We start from the raw sequence: 17,393 nt of genomic DNA, 5'->3' as shown, positions 1-17,393 counted from the left end.
ACAGAAAGATACCCACACACACACACACACACACACACACACGCACACACACACACACACACACACACACACACACACACACATACGTGTGCGTCTGAATGAGAGGGGAATGGGGTGTGGGGAGGCGGGGCGGTGGGGGGTTAGAAGAGGACAAGGGGGCAGAAATCAATACATTTTAACTGAAAGCCCTTGTGTAGCAGAAACAGAGACATGAAGCAAAAAAGCAGGAGACAGAAAAGAGGTGAAGAAGTTCAATAGAAAAGGAAGCAAGGAGGAAAGGCCTGTCAATCATCTTGACCTTATTCAGGAGGACGTTGCTCCATTCGTGAACGGAAGCTACACAACTTTTTATTGTGAACGGATTTGTCTCCCGCAAACACAATGAAATAAAAACACAATCATGATGTCGAGACATATAAGGACCTGTAACTGAAAAAAAAATGTAGTGTTGAATTTACTCAATTTCATTTCACCAAGCGGTCGCGCAAATAAAATAATCTGGATCCAGTTACATTTTTTAAATCAGAGGGCTAGAGTATATATGTTTTTTCTTTTTGACTTCAAATTGAGAATTATTAGTGACAATGGATGGATGGATGGATGGATGAATGGTAATGATTCGTTTGAATGAATTATTGCCAGGTGGCCCGGTGGTCCAGTGGTTAGCGCATCGACCTCACAGTGAAGAGGTCATGGGTGTGTTCCCGGCTCCGGCCTTCCTGTGTGGAGTTTGCATGTTCTCCCCGGGCCTGCGTGGGTTTTCTCCGGGTACTCCGGTTTCCTCCCACATTCCAAGAACATTCATGGCAGGCAGATTGAACACTCCAAATTGTCCCTCGGTGTGAGTGTGGATGGTTGTTCGTCCCTGTGTGCCCTACGATTGGCTGGCAACCGGTACAGGGTGTCCCCCGCCTATTGCCCGAAGACAGCTATGATAGGCCCCAGCACCCTCCGCGACCCTTGTGAGGATAAAGCTGATCGGAAAATGGATGGATGGATGAATTATCACCCAGTTTTTGATGCCCCCCAAGTTCCACGGCACCTTTGGCATCTTCCTATATGGCCGAATGGGCGATTCACAATACTCAGTCTTCTTCATGCCATTACCATTGTGTTAAAAAGGCAACATTTTAAAAGTGTTTTTACTACCAGGCTACCTTCTAGGAAGAAACAAAGGAATCCAAATGATTAGTGTGCACATAGCATCAATTTACATCAGTGACCTACGCATGCACGTACTTAGCCAGATGCTAGTTCCACGATGTCTCCGCAAACGACTTTACAGCAATGTTCTCTGTTATTGAATGAGAGCATATTACTGTCAACTCTCATTTGTAGCGGGGACGCAGGACACAGAGTAAAAACTTTTGGATTCATTTCTCTTTGCAGAATCCGTTTCATCTTCTCCCCCTTTGAGAATTGCGGGAGTGAGGCTGATAAAGCTTTTAGACAGATGGATGCGCTGTCAAAGCTTAGCTGGCGGAGTCACACGTTTTAATGGTTAGTGTACAAACATCTACTCTTATATAATAGTATTGATGCAATTTACTTGAATGGTAATGACCATTTTGAGTCTATCAAGGTGTTTTGTTATCAAGCATTTCAAAGTAGGAAATATGACAAGACTATCAAGACATCCAACAAATATAACTTTTTCCATTCATCTGTGGATATACAGTACCTGAATAAGTTAAAGCACAAACAGCTATGTCATAAAATATAGATTTGCAAACATTCAGTAATGTTTCACTGACTCTTAACTGCAGTGAATCTAGCCTAAAAAAAAAAGATTTAAAGCAACAGGGAATATCAAGAATTCTGTTTGATTCCACGGATTGTGCATACTTATGATTTATTGAAATCATGGGGGGAAAGAAAAGTGATTCATATTCATGCTGTGCTAAAGCAAAATCCTCATTATACATGTCTATCCATCCATCCATTATCCATTCCGGTTATCCTCCCAGTTGTCTTCGGGCAACATGCGGGGTACACCCTGAACTGGTTGCCAGCCAATCGCAGTGCTCACATCGACGAACAACCATCTGCGCTCACACTCACACCTAGGGACAATTTGGCGTGTTCAATCAGCCTGCCATGCATGTTTTTGGAATGAGGAGGAAACCGGAGTACCCGGAGAAAACCCACGCAGGCCCAGGGAGAACATGCAAACTCCACACAGGAAGGCCGGAGGCGGAATCAGACTCTGCACCTCTACACTGTGAGGCATACGTGCTCGCCAGTCGTCCAGCGCAGAGTCAGATATATGATGATAATAAAAGAAATGTATTTGTCGAAAAGCGAGAGACCGACAAAGTAGTCAACAGAAATCGCTGGTGACAAAAACTAGGAAAACCGAATGAGAAAAACGCTTGCAAACGGCGAGGTAAAGTTACGCAACGAAAATACACAAAACGATAATGAAAATGAGTCCAATCTTACGAACATGAAAAAATGGTCAACAGTAGTATGACAAAATAGATACTTACAAAACCAAAAGCCATAACGGGAAAGCGACTATGAGCAAGAAGTCTAGAAAACGGCACTTGAGCAAGAACTGCGAAAAAAGAGCAATAATCCGACAGGGAGATCATGAACTTGGCAGTCCTTGAATCCACTGAAGCTTGATTGGCTGATGAGAGACAGGTGCACCACTGAATGGTCACGCCCAACTCTTCAGCTGGTGCTGAAACAAAACAAAAACAAATTCCTGTGCGGACTAGATAGAATACAACGAATTTACCCTATGTGGCCTGAAAATGTCTGTGATGATGAACAAAGTTGCCGGCAATGCGTCTGATGAAAATATTTTGTGTCGACCATTTTTTGTGATCGACTTGGTCACATTGATCGACTTTTTTTTTCACCAGCCCTCCCTTAAACCAGGGTTAGATTTTACATAGCAGCCATTGCAAACCAAATGAAGCTTCTGTGAGGTTGCATAATGACAGTAAATTAATCTGTCTGTCAGGGTCTTCATTTATTCACTCCCAAAAAAGTGATCCCAATGTCTCCCACCTCATCCACATAGGCAACTTAGAGCTAAATCAATCCATGGCGACAGTTTGACCTTGGAGATCATTTCTATGTCATTTTATCGTACTATATAAAGTATTATCTTAATAACAGTGACGGCCTGGATTGTATATGTCAAAGAAAGTGTGAGCGGGGACATCACAAGTGGAAGTTGAAAAAAAAAAAGTACAACAACTGTAGTTGCCTATTAAGAGTCAAATCAGCAAGGCCTGATGGATGATGTCCAGCATCAATACAAGGTAATGGTCGTGCGCACACAAATACACACACACACACACACACACACACACACACACACACACACACACACACACACACTGCCTCCACTGTTTAGATTGACCCCTCTTTACTTATCTTGCCTGTAACCTTCATTTCAATTTCTTTATTAAAATGTCTCCCATTGTTTTATGAGACTTGGCACATTTATTCCAATGTACGAGGTAGGCTGATAAATTTGCCGATGTACGGTAAAGGGCAAGGCTTTTGCGTACTCACGTTGGCTGACATGTTTGGCACCAGTTGGTTAAACTTTTTTGTGAGAGTGGAGGACGTATTGATTCTCATAAAGGGTTCCTGTTGACCATAATGAAGCTTGAGGTTGGAAAGGTGTCCTTTAGCGTAGTTTCAGCAAAATCGCACTTTATCAACTTTCTAGGGACCACCTACTGATGTCTATACTGTTGTATAGTTGTTGTTTTGGAATAATATATATAATTACACAATACATCCATCAATCCATCCGTTTCCTCAACCGCTTTATCCTCACAAGGGTGGCAGGGCGTGCTGGAGCCTATCCCAGCTGTCTCTGGGTAGTAGGCGGGGGACACCCTGAACCGGTTGCCAGCCAATCACAGGGCACACAGAGACGAGCAACCATCCACTCTCACACTCACACCTCGGGTCAATTTAGAGCACATATGTCAAAGTGCCGGCCCGCGGGCCAAATCCGGCCCGCGAGAATGTTTTCAGTGGCCCCTGGGATGATATTGATTTATTATTAGAACCGGCCCGCGGACCGCAGCAAGCCGAGAGCCCGCAGATCTTTTACACGCACCAATACTACATTTCCCACAATGCAACAGTGACGCGCCAAGCAGTCGGCCGCTTTATTTAAATATTTATTAGTCTAGCAGTCGTTCCCATAACAGTGACATTAGCTTTCAGATACCCATCAAAAATGGCAAAACGGAAGGTATTTAGAGTGTTCAATCAGCCTGCCATGCATGTTTTTGGAATGTGGGAGGAAACCGGAGTACCCAGAGAAAACCCACGCACGCCCGGGGAGAACATGCAAACTCCACACAGATGTTTAAGTTTTCACACAGACCCGTCTGTTTAACTTCTCGTTTCTTTCCTCTATGTCGTTGTTAAAAAAAACAAAAAAACAAAAAGAAACCCATACGTTTGTAATTTTCCTATATCGTAATTTTCTCTCTCACTTGATTCTTCAAAAGTTCCTTAGCTTTGCACACAGAGGTATTATGACTTGATTGATTGCTTCAGCCCTTGTTGATCCTCACACTCATTTGAAACACAGCACAGGTGTTTTCAATAATCCCACGGATTTAATGGGTTGTAAACACACCGCGATCTTCATCAAAATGCTATCGCTTTGCTTGTTTATTTGCAAGTTTATTTGTAATGCGCATGTTCCTCTTGATTCTCTCACTTCTGCCGGAGCGTTTCCAATTTTGACAAGCACTGATTCATCCCTGCAGCAATTACATCTACAACCTACCCATTTTATAATGGCTCACTTGCCCATGACAGCAAAAACACAAAATCACTGCATCCGCTGTTGCAGTGTGTGTGTTGGCTCCACTGCATTTCTTTCCTCGAGTCCATTGTGAGAGAAGCCATCACGCGTATTAAAGTTTTATGGCCACATTCATTATTTAGAAAAATGAAATATAATTCCAAACAAAGCCACCCCCCCCCGCCCCCCAAAAAAATGCAGGGGAAATGTTTTACCCTTTTTTTATTTTTTTTATTTTTTAAAGCCATTTCCAAATTCCTCCATCCAAGATTGTTTATTTGATGTTCTGAACTGCTAGGTTGGGAAATGTTTGGCTCAGCAGATTGAGTTGTTTTGCTTCGAATCACAGACATAGATATCCAATCAGTCAACTCATATTTCCATCCCTAGCCCGTCCACACTTTCTCTGTAATTTACATTGTCTGTGTTTTATTACTGATTGATGTACTGTAGTGTCTTATATAATCACGGTTCATTGGTACGTTTGGGTAACAATGTTGCTAGCCATTTAGCTGTTATCATTGAAACACACACTCGCACACTTTTTGTTTTCAATCAATGACTGAAATTTATCCACGTTGCCAGTGTTCATGTTTATTTGGAAGTTGCCAGCTTGCTTTGGTTTGTTAGCTTAGTGGCTAATTTGCCAGACAGTTAGCCTTACTGCTTTACTGCTAAATATTTTTGTATTTTATTTTTTAGGGGTGACTTTAAGTAGCAAGCCGTCTGCTGTGTACCTTGCAATATTGTTATGAGATGGCCTAAACAAATGCATGTAGGGAGTTGTCACTTGATGTCCGGAAGACTGAAGTAGCTCTCGGATTATCAAAAATATGAAGCAAAGTAACTAGCCTACTTTTTGAAGGATAATAATAATAATTTTATGTGATGTAAAATTATTAAGACAAAGACACCATAAATATGAATTCGTACTTAGTGTCCATCCAGTAGCGTAGTAGTGTTTGAATGAATGTTCACAATTATATTGAGAATACATTGAAAACTCACCACCTTTGCCCGAAATCAAGAAACAAGATTACCTGATACATTTGTTGGAATTTTGTCTTTTATTGATTTAAAGATTAGTAGCACAGTCAAATCTTGTCTGTGCATGCAGTCACAGTACATTAAAAAAAAAAAAAAGCATTTATGGCAACACAGTTTTCCTTTCACCATCCCTGAAGATAACTTCCTAAATTACAATTACAAATGACAGTTATTCATGCAAATAGTGTGTATATGTGTGTGTGTGTGTGTGTGTGTGTGTGTGTGTGTGTGTGTGTGTGTGTGTGTGTGTGTGTGTGTGCGCGCGTGTGTGCGCACGTGCGCGAGTGGCTGTTGAAAGTGGTGCAACAAACACTCTTCTTTGCATAAATTGGTCCTTCGTATTTGCAGGCACACGCATGTGACAGGGGTGCGAGCGGTTGGGGTGAGTAGTCGGAGCAATCAATGCACAGCTACAGCTGGTTGAAGGGGACCAAATCCATTGAACAGTTGATTTGGTTCCATTTTACCAGCTTTAGCAAAGCATTTACATAAGTTGTTTGGGATGGGGAGAAAGTGGATTCTGGGACAGAAGGTTGTTGCAGCTGGAGAACCCATCTGGGTGGACACCTGCAAGGGCCAGACAAGGAAAAATAATGTCAGTTCATGTGGCTGGCGCATCGAAACAAGCATGCGCAACACACTCACACGAATACGGAGACACACAGTCAACACTCAGTCGCTGATAATCAGTCGTTGCCCTTGAAAAAGTGCCTGTTTTGCATTGAGGAAGCATAAGTATACAAAAAAAGGGAATGAAGTGAAGATGGAGGAAATAGATGAAGAAAATTAACAGGATAAGGGAATGCAGAAAAGGAAAGCGCAAACAAGATGAAAATTGTGTGTGTGTGTGTGTGTGTGTGTGTGTGTGTGTGTACACGTGTGTGTGTGTGTGTGTGTCTTTCTGTCTGTCTGTGGAGAGCCTTAAGAGATAAGAAAGAAGCTACCAAAGCTGCAGAAAACAAGAAATTCATCCCCTAAACTGTTAACAGCACAAATGAAGGCACACAGGATGACCTCCAGCATTGTGCAACATTCGTCAGATGTTAACGCATCCACACACACCCCCATTTTTCTGCATTTCTGCGGGCCATCCACTGTCTCGAGCTCCGCAGTGCCCAGATGATGCACTCAGCACTCTCGCCTCAGCGGGACACAATTTCTGGTTCTGTTAGCCTATTGCTTAACATATAATCATTAAGGAATCACCCGTTCAAATAGAGTATTGACCCCACAGTGGAAACCGTCAATATTTTCTGGCTGAATATGTAAACCTTCTTTTCACTGAAGCGGGAGCACATAACTCTTGGCATCCCTTCACTGGCTCCCGATACATTTTCGAGTTCTTTTTAAGATCCTATTATTTCTTTTCAATTCTTTAAATGGCCTCGCTCCACCTTACCTCTCTGAGCTCTTCCGCTCCTACACACCTGCCCGATGTCTCAGTTCTGCGGATCAGATATTATTAGAGGTACCAAGAACTAAGCAGAGGCTCAGAGGGGATCGAGCTTTTTTCCGTTTCTGGTCCCTCTCTTTGGAATGAACTCCCACTGAATGTTCGGCAAGCCCCCTCGCTGCCCATCTTTAACACTCGTCTCAAAACTCATTTTTATTCTTCGGCTTTTGACGAAGCATTAGACTTGAGGTTTAGTTTGACTGTTTTTGTGCTTTCTACTGCCTTTGTTACTAATTTATTATTTTATTGTTTGTTGCTGTCCAAATAATCTTTGCTCCATGTACAGCACTTTGTATACAGCGGTGGTTGTTTTAAAAGTGCTCTATAAATATGGTTGGGTTGAGTTGAAAATAGCAAATGTATACATAGAATGTCCAATCAAACAACACACTAAAAGCAGTTTACTATAGACCTCCAAACTCTATGAACTATTTATGCTGCGTCATGTTTGCAGCTGCAGGTTCTCTCCCTCAGGGCCGGCCTCTTGTCTATTCCGGGTGTGTGCTGTCCACTGCATTCCTGGCCTTATATTGAAAGACAGGAAGGCAAAGGACTGGGTGGGGACAGTTTGACACCAGCACCGAGGGACAAGGCGGGGCATGACGCAGTGGGAAAGTCAGTCAAGGGGGTCACAGCGGGAAGGTCAGTCACGGTGCAAGGTATCCCTGGGGACCCGCTCGCAGTACGAGTGTGTGGTGTGAGGGAACAGCTGCCAACCCACCACCGGGTTCGCTACTTCCAAGTCAGTCCCACAGCAGACTCTGTCACTCTAGTTCACGGTCTTATTTTCCATTTCCTGGCCTGACGCCAGAACCTTACGAGCCCAACTTGCCATCACTCACACTGCTCTGAGTGTCGGCTTCTGTTTTCCCTCAGCTTCCCTCTCAGCCTTCTCCCCTAATCAGCCCAAAGCGGATCTCAGCGAGCGACCCGCTGTCGAGTTACAGCGTGAGAGTGCCACGGGCGAGGCCTTGCAAACCTCAGTGCGCCACATCCTGTCGCTCTCTCACCGCGACCAACTGATCAAGAGGCCTGGGCAACAGCGAGGCCACTGTTACGAAATATCCATTAAAATCCACTTAAGAAGGCAATAATCCTCGGTAATGCTGCATCGGAATGAAGCACATATAGACATGGCAACCTAATGATGTCGCATGTCTGATGAGAGTGTCTGCCAGTTTGGTAATTAGCTTAATGTGAGGCCCACTATAGCAATGAAACAAACGTTGACCTGTGGTCAGCTGTAAATTTAATCATCTGGGCCCAATTCCTGCTGGTCTTGCTCAGATTAGTTGAAGAAAATGGGAGTAAAAACACAAGTGCTCCATATATATTTTCCTTTAGGTTATTATTGCTGACTGGTGAAAAACATGAACAGCTAAAAAAAAAAAATATATATTTATATATATTGATTTTTTTCCAAAAACATGCAGGGCAGGCTGATTGAACGCTCTAAACTGTCCCTAGATGTGAGTGTAAGCGCGGATGGTTGTTCGGCTATGTGTGTCCTGTGATTGGTTGGCAACCGGTTCAGGGTGTCCCCCACTTACTGATAAGATAGCTACGATAGGCTCCAGCACCCCCCGCGACCCTTGTGAGGATAAGCGGATTGGAAAATGATGGATGGATGGAAGAGAGATCAAAACCACAATGAACTTGACCTTACATTAAATATCCTTTTGAGTTTTTTTTTTTTTTTTTTTTTGCTATCACGTTGAAAAGTGTTTGAAGCAAAATCAAAAGCTTTGACAACAAATGTTTCCTTTTAGGTCAAAAAACAAATACAGGCTAATCTTCTACAGGTATTTTGGATAAATATCTTTACATCCAACTCCAGAGGCCTCACCAGTCACCTCACCGCGCGCCACTGCAAATGAGCAACCTCAGTTCAAATCTAATGGTGGCCTGATACTTTTCCACGGTTGTGTAAGTCTGATATAAGACAATACTAGAGCTAATGCAAACAGTCAAGGTGGATCAAATATAACTGGTGGACTAAAACCCCACTCATCATTTGGGTCGGTCATGCTAACGATGGTGCAGTCCACGGTCGACAATAGCTAACTGTCTACTCTGCCATCCCGCCACTCCCTGCGCATCGACATTATTTCAGCATTTCAGAGCCTGACCGGTTAATCTGAACAAGAGTTGGGGGTGTCACAGAACTTTTTTTTTTTTTTTATTATTATTATCCGCTTTACACTCGCTGAAGATAAAACACGTCTTCTTGAAAAAAAAATAAAAATTAAATAAACCAACGCGTGATGACCTTGCATGGCAACTTCGGCTCAGGTACTGAAATGCTACCGCGAAAAATGTAGCCGTTATCATTTGACATTCCTCTGTGGGTTAATGCAGTTGGTGATAATGCTATCTACTCCCCGCGGTCGCTTGCTTGACCTTGTGTCGCTGCTGTGTTTGTCACAGAGCGCACGCAAACGAACCCGTGAGCACCTTTGGTCGTGATCCTGAACAAAATCTCAAATGCCGTGACAGTGGAGGACCTGATTGAGCGTTGTATACGTTGTGATTTTTGCAGTGTTTATCTTCTTGGTTTTACATCAAAACGATTTAATCCTCAAAGCGCTTTAATTCCTTCACCTTTTAATCCAACATCAACACCCTGCAGACAATCAATAGCTATTTCGATGATATATTTAATTATATCCACTCCTTTTTGGTACACACTTGTCCTGCCTTTCTTTGAGGATGATCGCACTATGTCATTTATTTTTGCCCATTGAAACATTTCACGATTCAAGAATCTTGATCATGCTCCATATACGGCAAAAGGGGGTGTCACTCTAAAATGTGTCAGATCTTGCTTTAACCCAGCAACATGACAAATTTCTGATACCTTTTTACATCACTAAGTTTGGTTCTGATACAAAATGTGAGCAAAAAGTTATGAGCAGCATTTATTGATTGGCAGACACACACAGTACACTGAGCATACTGCAACAAAAATGTGGACATTAACACATCTATGGGCCAAGGAGATTTTTTTTTTTTTTTTTTGTAACTACAGTTTTTTTCTGGTTTGTTTGTTAGTGTACTTATGCAAAAACTGCTCAACATAATTCCACAAAATATATCCGGTTTTGTCGGTTTTGCATGACCTCAGTGACTTCAATGTATCTTAAAAAACGTTAATTCAGTTATGGCCGTTGCACGCCTTGCATGCATACTTTCAACGTTGGCCAATTTTCCTGTAAACACCTCTGACACACACACACACACACATACACACACGCACCGTGCATCACCTGGAAAGTTGTGTGCAACCGCCAAAGAGACATGACTCGGTGAAGTTTGAGGATAGCGCTAATTTCCAGATCGTGTAGTTTTCAAGGGACATGTGATTTCCTTCGAGATCCATTCGGAAAATGCATCACACTTTGAATGTGAAATAAACTTGTGTCGCGGATCCAGAAGTTAAACTTATCGTCGCCAATGACGTGTGAACCACTTACTTATCTAACAGTACAGTTCAAATGTTACTGAAAACTTTTACATCTCATAAAAACTGATTTTATCATTGGACCAGATTATATTTTAATTCTATTTGCTAAACAGGATCCATTGTTCATTGCAGGATGCAAATATTACAGTTAAGAATATAACTCAAAACAGAAGAAAAAAACCTAATGCTCCTCCTATGAACGGTAAAAGCAATAGTTTCATTTATCACTGCTCTCCTATGTGCTGATTTGTGTTGGTTAAAACGCACTATACAGTAGATCCAGGAAGAATGTGCCGAATAAATCATATCTCCATGTATGCGGTATATCGGCCTCAGCAAGACAAAAAAAAAAAATCCAACCAGCCTAGACTTCTGCATGGACACGTCATCAACGCCATCACCCCACACACATAACTTGAATGACAGAAATAACAAAGACAAGAATAACGTCTCTGCCGATGTTGCAGCTCCTGTGATTTTTATGTGTCGAGAAAATACTGAAATGAAGTTTCAAACAATGTTGTTCAACCCTTTCACGCAACCTGTAACCTGATAACATGATAAGCTGTCCACTTTCGTAACCGCCGTCCCTTAAAGAGTTAAAGATGCTTGAGTCTTTATTGTCTCGGCCAATTATCTGATAGTAAACGAAGCTCACATGTGGGTATATACGATGTGTGTGCGTTTGTGAGTGTGTTTTATATGTATACGTGCATTGCACGATGGGGAAAGTAATGGCAAAGAGATGAAACAGACCTTTTGTGATGAAGGAAAAAGCTTCGCGTTTTCTCATTAAATGAGATTGGATTGAGATGACGAAAGGCACAGGCAAAGGTCAATGAAACAATCTCAGGTACTGGATTTGTGTATTTGCACGCTTTTTTTTTCTTTTGAAGGACTTCCATCATTGTCAACGTGGAGAAGATGCGGTTTCAACTTGCGGGAGAGTGATGTCATGATCCACATTCGCCAAGCTGCCGCAACCCTGCCTTTTATCTTCACCTTCCTGTCTGTATCGGTGACTCTGATTCATACGCTGAGCACGCTCCGATGCCGCCCCTCCTCCACCAAGCGCGCCCCACCCCCACCCCTCCCCCTTTCAACCGGCCACCACTTCTACTTATTTAAGCCTTGATTCATTCGAAGCTGTAGTGGGGTCACATAGGTGTGTACTTGATATACATTCTGTCCAATGCAATTAAAAACACATGAAGTGACTTTTTGGGCTCCCTGCTAGGAATTCTACAGTATATGTACTAGTGATGTATAAGTTTCAATTTGTGGACCTCTAAAAGTATCCCTGTCATCAAACACGCGCGGCTGCAGTTAAAAGTACACTCAGAAACTCACAATTACTTGTAATCTTTCATTCATCATCGATTTTCTGGACTACTTCTCCTCATTTGTGGGTCCTGGGTGAGCTGGAGCCAAACCCAGCTGACTTTGGGCAGAGGTGGGGTAACCCTGAATTGGGCATCAGCCAATCGCAGGGCACATACGGGATAAACAATACAAGCATTCACACTTATATTTACACCTAAGGACAATTTAGGGCACGTCTCAATTTGTGGGACGCATGGATTGAGCTTCAAACGCTGTACGCGACCTCCGCTTCCTCAACTGTCTGTTTTCGAAGTCTCTCTACTCCAATACACCCGATTCAATTGAATCATTTCAGGCACCTACCGAGCTTGCTGGTGAGCTGATTGTTTGAATGAGATGTGTTGAAGTATAGAGAGAGAGCTCGAAAAGAGGCAGGAACTGGCTCTCGAGGAAGCGGAATTCCCTACCCCTGCTCGAGAGTCACAATGTCTGTCTCTCAGCATACTCAACACACTTGTGTTGAGTATACAGGATAAACCATGAATACAATTATTATTATATTATTTATAATGCCAATACAGTGATCCCTCACTTATCGCGGTTAAAGGGGACCAAGACCTCCCGCGAAACAGGAAAATCCGGGAAGTAGGTACGCCCCCCCTCTGTACAGGTATATGTACATGTCTATCAGTATATAAAATATTTATAAAACCAAATTTAATGGTAAGCATGCATTTAGAAGTAAATGTTTGTAGTAATTAACATTACTTAATGCTATATACTAATATATATATATATACATGTATAAGATGTATAAGTTAGGTTAGGTTAGTGTATAAATAACAAAATACAGTAAACATAAACATGAAATATACATGTAGTACTGTATATGTTGCTCGATGTGACTCACTGTTGCTTTGCTGACTTTCGCTGCCTCTCGCGGTCCTTTTGTGGCTTTTTCACTATTTATTTATTTTTTTTGAGAAATACTTTTGAAAAATCCGCGGTGCACTAAAACCGCGACAAGTGAACCGCGAAGTCGCGAGGGATCACTGTCGTATGAGGGCTTTTCTCTCCGAATTCATGTAGTTCATCCATCCATTCATTCTCTGAACCACTTATCCTCACGAAAGTCGCGGACATGCTGGAGTCTATTTCACTGAGAGAAGTGGTATGAACTTGTCACCTTGTCAATCGCAGGGTCGTACAGCTCAAATAATAAGACAAATAATAAGACACTGGATTGAAATAATCAGCTCATCAGCAAGCTGTGTAGAAGCCTGAAATGATCATGATCAAGTGAATCGGATGAGTTGAAGTTGGAAAGATCGAAAACAGGCAGGACATAGCTCTCGAGGAACCAGGAGTTCCCTACCCCTGTGATAGGAGCTTTTTTTTATGCAGCATTACAGTGTGATTGATTCTCTCTCTGCATGCGCACACCTATTTGAGGTTGGAGGTGTGCTCACTTGTTTCACAGTTAATGGAATTTGATCCCGCCAAGGTAATGCACTGATATCGTTGGATCCGGCGGGGGGGAGAGAGGGCGGCGGGAGTTGAGAATGCATTCACTGTTCTACAAAATGGACCCCATAAGTGGTACAACAGCCTGAGGCCAGCACACACACACTCCCGCTGTTAACACTAATAAAGGGTTGTTCTTCTTTTTCCTTCTTCCGTACACGAAAGCTCCAAGTTTTGCCGCATCTCTGCTGCTGATTCAGCGCTTCTTGCAAGTGTGGAACGCTCACTTGTACAGACGGTAATCCAGCGTTCATATACTGTAATAGTCTCAGGGCCAGAAAATGGAAGCAATTATCGCAAAGCACACAACGATCTGGGGAACAGATCACAACGCGGAACTCTTTATGGTTTCGGGAGATTTACTTTGAGGGAATGGCGCTCGTGCACTTCGGAATTTATATCCTTTACGGCCGAGTCCTCATCCTTGATTGTTTTTCTCTTTTTTTTGTTGGCATATCGACCACTGAATCCATGTGTTTCTTGTTAGCTAAACACACACAAAAGCGTTTTGTTACCTTGGCTTACTTTTCCAGTCCCTTGTCCTTTTCTATTCCTCCGCCGCCAACCTGTGCACTAGCTCTCGAGGAACCAGGAGTTCCCTACCCCTGTGATAGGAGCTTTTTTTTATGCAGCATTACAGTGTGATTGATTCTCTCTCTGCATGCGCACACCTATTTGAGGTTGGAGGTGTGCTCACTTGTTTCACAGTTAATGGAATTTGATCCCGCCAAGGTAATGCACTGATATCGTTGGATCCGGCGGGGGGGAGAGAGGGCGGCGGGAGTTGAGAATGCATTCACTGTTCTACAAAATGGACCCCATAAGTGGTACAACAGCCTGAGGCCAGCACACACACACTCCCGCTGTTAACACTAATAAAGGGTTGTTCTTCTTTTTCCTTCTTCCGTACACGAAAGCTCCAAGTTTTGCCGCATCTCTGCTGCTGATTCAGCGCTTCTTGCAAGTGTGGAACGCTCACTTGTACAGACGGTAATCCAGCGTTCATATACTGTAATAGTCTCAGGGCCAGAAAATGGAAGCAATTATCGCAAAGCACACAACGATCTGGGGAACAGATCACAACGCGGAACTCTTTATGGTTTCGGGAGATTTACTTTGAGGGAATGGCGCTCGTGCACTTCGGAATTTATATCCTTTGCGGCCGAGTCCTCATCCTTGATTGTTTTTCTCTTTTTTTTTGTTGGCATATCGACCACTGAATCCATGTGTTTCTTGTTAGCTAAACACACACAAAAGCGTTTTGTTACCTTGGCTTACTTTTCCAGTCCCTTGTCCTTTTCTATTCCTCCGCCGCCAACCTGTGCACTTCAACTTCTATTTCTATCTCTCTTCCTGTGTTTTTCTTTCACTCGCCGTGTCCTGACTCTGCACTCTTTTTCTCACCTTCTCCTGGATACGTCCACGTAATGAAGGGCAGTGGAGGACCCACTGAGCATCTTTGGCTCTCTCAAATGAGGGGCGACGGCATGTAGGGATCTTGGCACTCAATACTCATCCATGGCAGAGACATTTTATTTTTTACCGAGGTCAATCTTGTTTGACGACCAAGTCAGTGTGACATCGCAAACATTGAGAACTATGTAGCATGCCATAAGGTTAAGAACGGAGCACTTGTCCAGAAGACCGCACTTTACGACTGTAATTCTGTGCTCAGAAAAGCCAGAGAGGCAAGTAAGTCCTTTTTTTTTTTAAACCACTGTACAGAGATGTCATTTAAAAAAGCTTTCTGATTCATGATACAAGCACAGTATGCTTGTCAACTCATACATTTGCCTCCATACTATAAACATAATCCAAACTTCCATCTGTCTCTCGAGATACATAAGAACTTCATGTCCTCCGCATATTTCATGTCAACATCGGTTAATTCAGTTGCATGCACACCAAAGGAAGATTGAAAAACCTTTTTTTTCTAAGGAAATAAAATAAAAATGAAAACAAACTGAAACATTTTAGTTGATGAAACTAAAACGAATTTATATTTATATTACTGCATGTCCATACAGAAGAAGGAAGGTCAAACAGTCTCTTGAGAATTGTAGTTTACTTTATTTTATTACAGCATATACTTAAAAAAATTAATAATAAAAATATAATTAAAAGGGAGCATTTTCAAAAAAATAAAATCATTAAAAACTGGGTTTTAAACCTATTTTATAAACTAATTAAATTTAAAAAATAAGAAAAAGTCAAAACAAGCTAAAACTAACTATAATGAAAAAAAAAATGATTCTAACTATGGACACGTAATGTAAACCGATATCTCCCCACTTGCATGCACCATTGAACATATTTCCATTCATTCGAGAGAATGTCAAAATCTGCCTGTCCGCCCACATACAAAATGTTCATATTTCTTCTTACAGACCATTTCAAATGCTTCAAGCATTTTCTTCCCATAAAAATTTCAGGAAGATAACGTAAATATAAGGCAAATTCAAATTGTAAAACGTTGTTAAAATCAGGCAACGTTAAGTAGCATATGCTATGTCCACAGGTAGTTTTTCTGTTCATTTGATTTCCTTGTCTTTCCTATGTCAGAGTTGGTGGGCGGAGCCCGTTTCTGCGCACCTGCAAGCTATTGCAATCTGTTGGGTTTTATGTGCCTCGATGTCGTGGAGTGAAAACGGAGTTGTCAGATTATTACCTTTGCTCACGGCCATCTGGGGCTGTCACTGTGGAATATTTTTAGAATCCATTATTCTCTGGATTATTCCATCAATTAATCAAATAATGGGATACCACTTTATGTTACGTTAAAGTGGGTTACAAAACCATTTCGTTCCCCGTTTATCATCCAATTTTTGCTGTTTATTTGGTATTGTTTAGTGATTAATAAAACATCGACACAATGGTTAAGCAGTATTACACGAGAGGGATTGATGTTGTGCTCACCAACATTTTTGGAACTGATTCAATAACTGGTTTGGTCATAATATATAATATATAATAGTGTCCAAGTGCCTGTTCTGAATTTTCTGTATTACTTACTACAGGTGCATTATTAGCTTATTAGTCGTTTGCATTACCTACTTCACATTACGACATACGCCGTTATCACCATCGTTTGATTTATTTATTTATTTATTTAACTTTAGTACTTTGTATCCATTTTTTGTTGATGAGACACCAACGATTGTACTCAGTTTTCTTGTCTTCTTCTAATCCTTAATTAGGGGATTGATGTTGTGCTCACCAACATTTTTGGAACTGATTCAATAACTGGTTTGGTCATAATATATAATATATAATAGTGTCCAAGTGCCTGTTCTGAATTTTCTGTATTACTTACTACAGGTGCATTATTAGCTTATTAGTCGTTTGCATTACTTACCTCACATCACGACATACGCCGTTATCGCCATCGTTTTTGTTTTTGTTTTTTGTTTTTTACTTTAGTACTTTGTATCCATGGATTCCATGTGTTTTTTGTTGATGAGACACCAACGATTGTACTCAGTGTTCTTGTCTTCCTTGGAATCCTTAATTAAACCGCCTGAACACTCAAGACAGCAAACACCAATATCACAAGACAGTGGACCATATCAATGATTTTAAAGCTATTTCAAGGTGACTTTACTAAATAATAAACATTCCGGAACAGGCACAGATTGAGCATGCGGCCGGTAAGATGCACACGTTTGGGGAAGAGGCGGCGTGCCACTATGCTCTTGTTACTTTAATCACTTCACAACGACAGTGGATAACATTATACCGTGCACTCATTTGAAGGCAGCAGTAACCCCCACCCACCCCTACCCCCCTCCCCG

At 41.9% G+C, this 17,393-nt stretch overlaps 1 long non-coding RNA gene across 1 annotated transcript in view; it reads right to left on the bottom strand.

Moving 5' to 3' along the window:
* Positions 1-5,849: 5,849 nt before the first annotated feature.
* LOC109511678 (uncharacterized) overlaps positions 5,850-17,393 on the bottom strand; it is a 22,270-nt gene continuing 10,726 nt past the window's right edge. The window contains exon 3 of the long non-coding RNA XR_002167373.1: positions 5,850-6,406. This is a non-coding gene — a long non-coding RNA (uncharacterized LOC109511678). The remainder of the gene's footprint in view (positions 6,407-17,393) is intronic.

Source organism: Hippocampus comes, unplaced genomic scaffold (genome assembly GCF_001891065.2).
Source record: "Hippocampus comes isolate QL1 unplaced genomic scaffold, H_comes_QL1_v1.1 scaffold1, whole genome shotgun sequence".
In the NCBI taxonomy this organism is placed as follows: Eukaryota; Metazoa; Chordata; class Actinopteri; order Syngnathiformes; family Syngnathidae; genus Hippocampus; species Hippocampus comes.
This window is presented reverse-complemented; position numbering and strand designations above follow the sequence as displayed.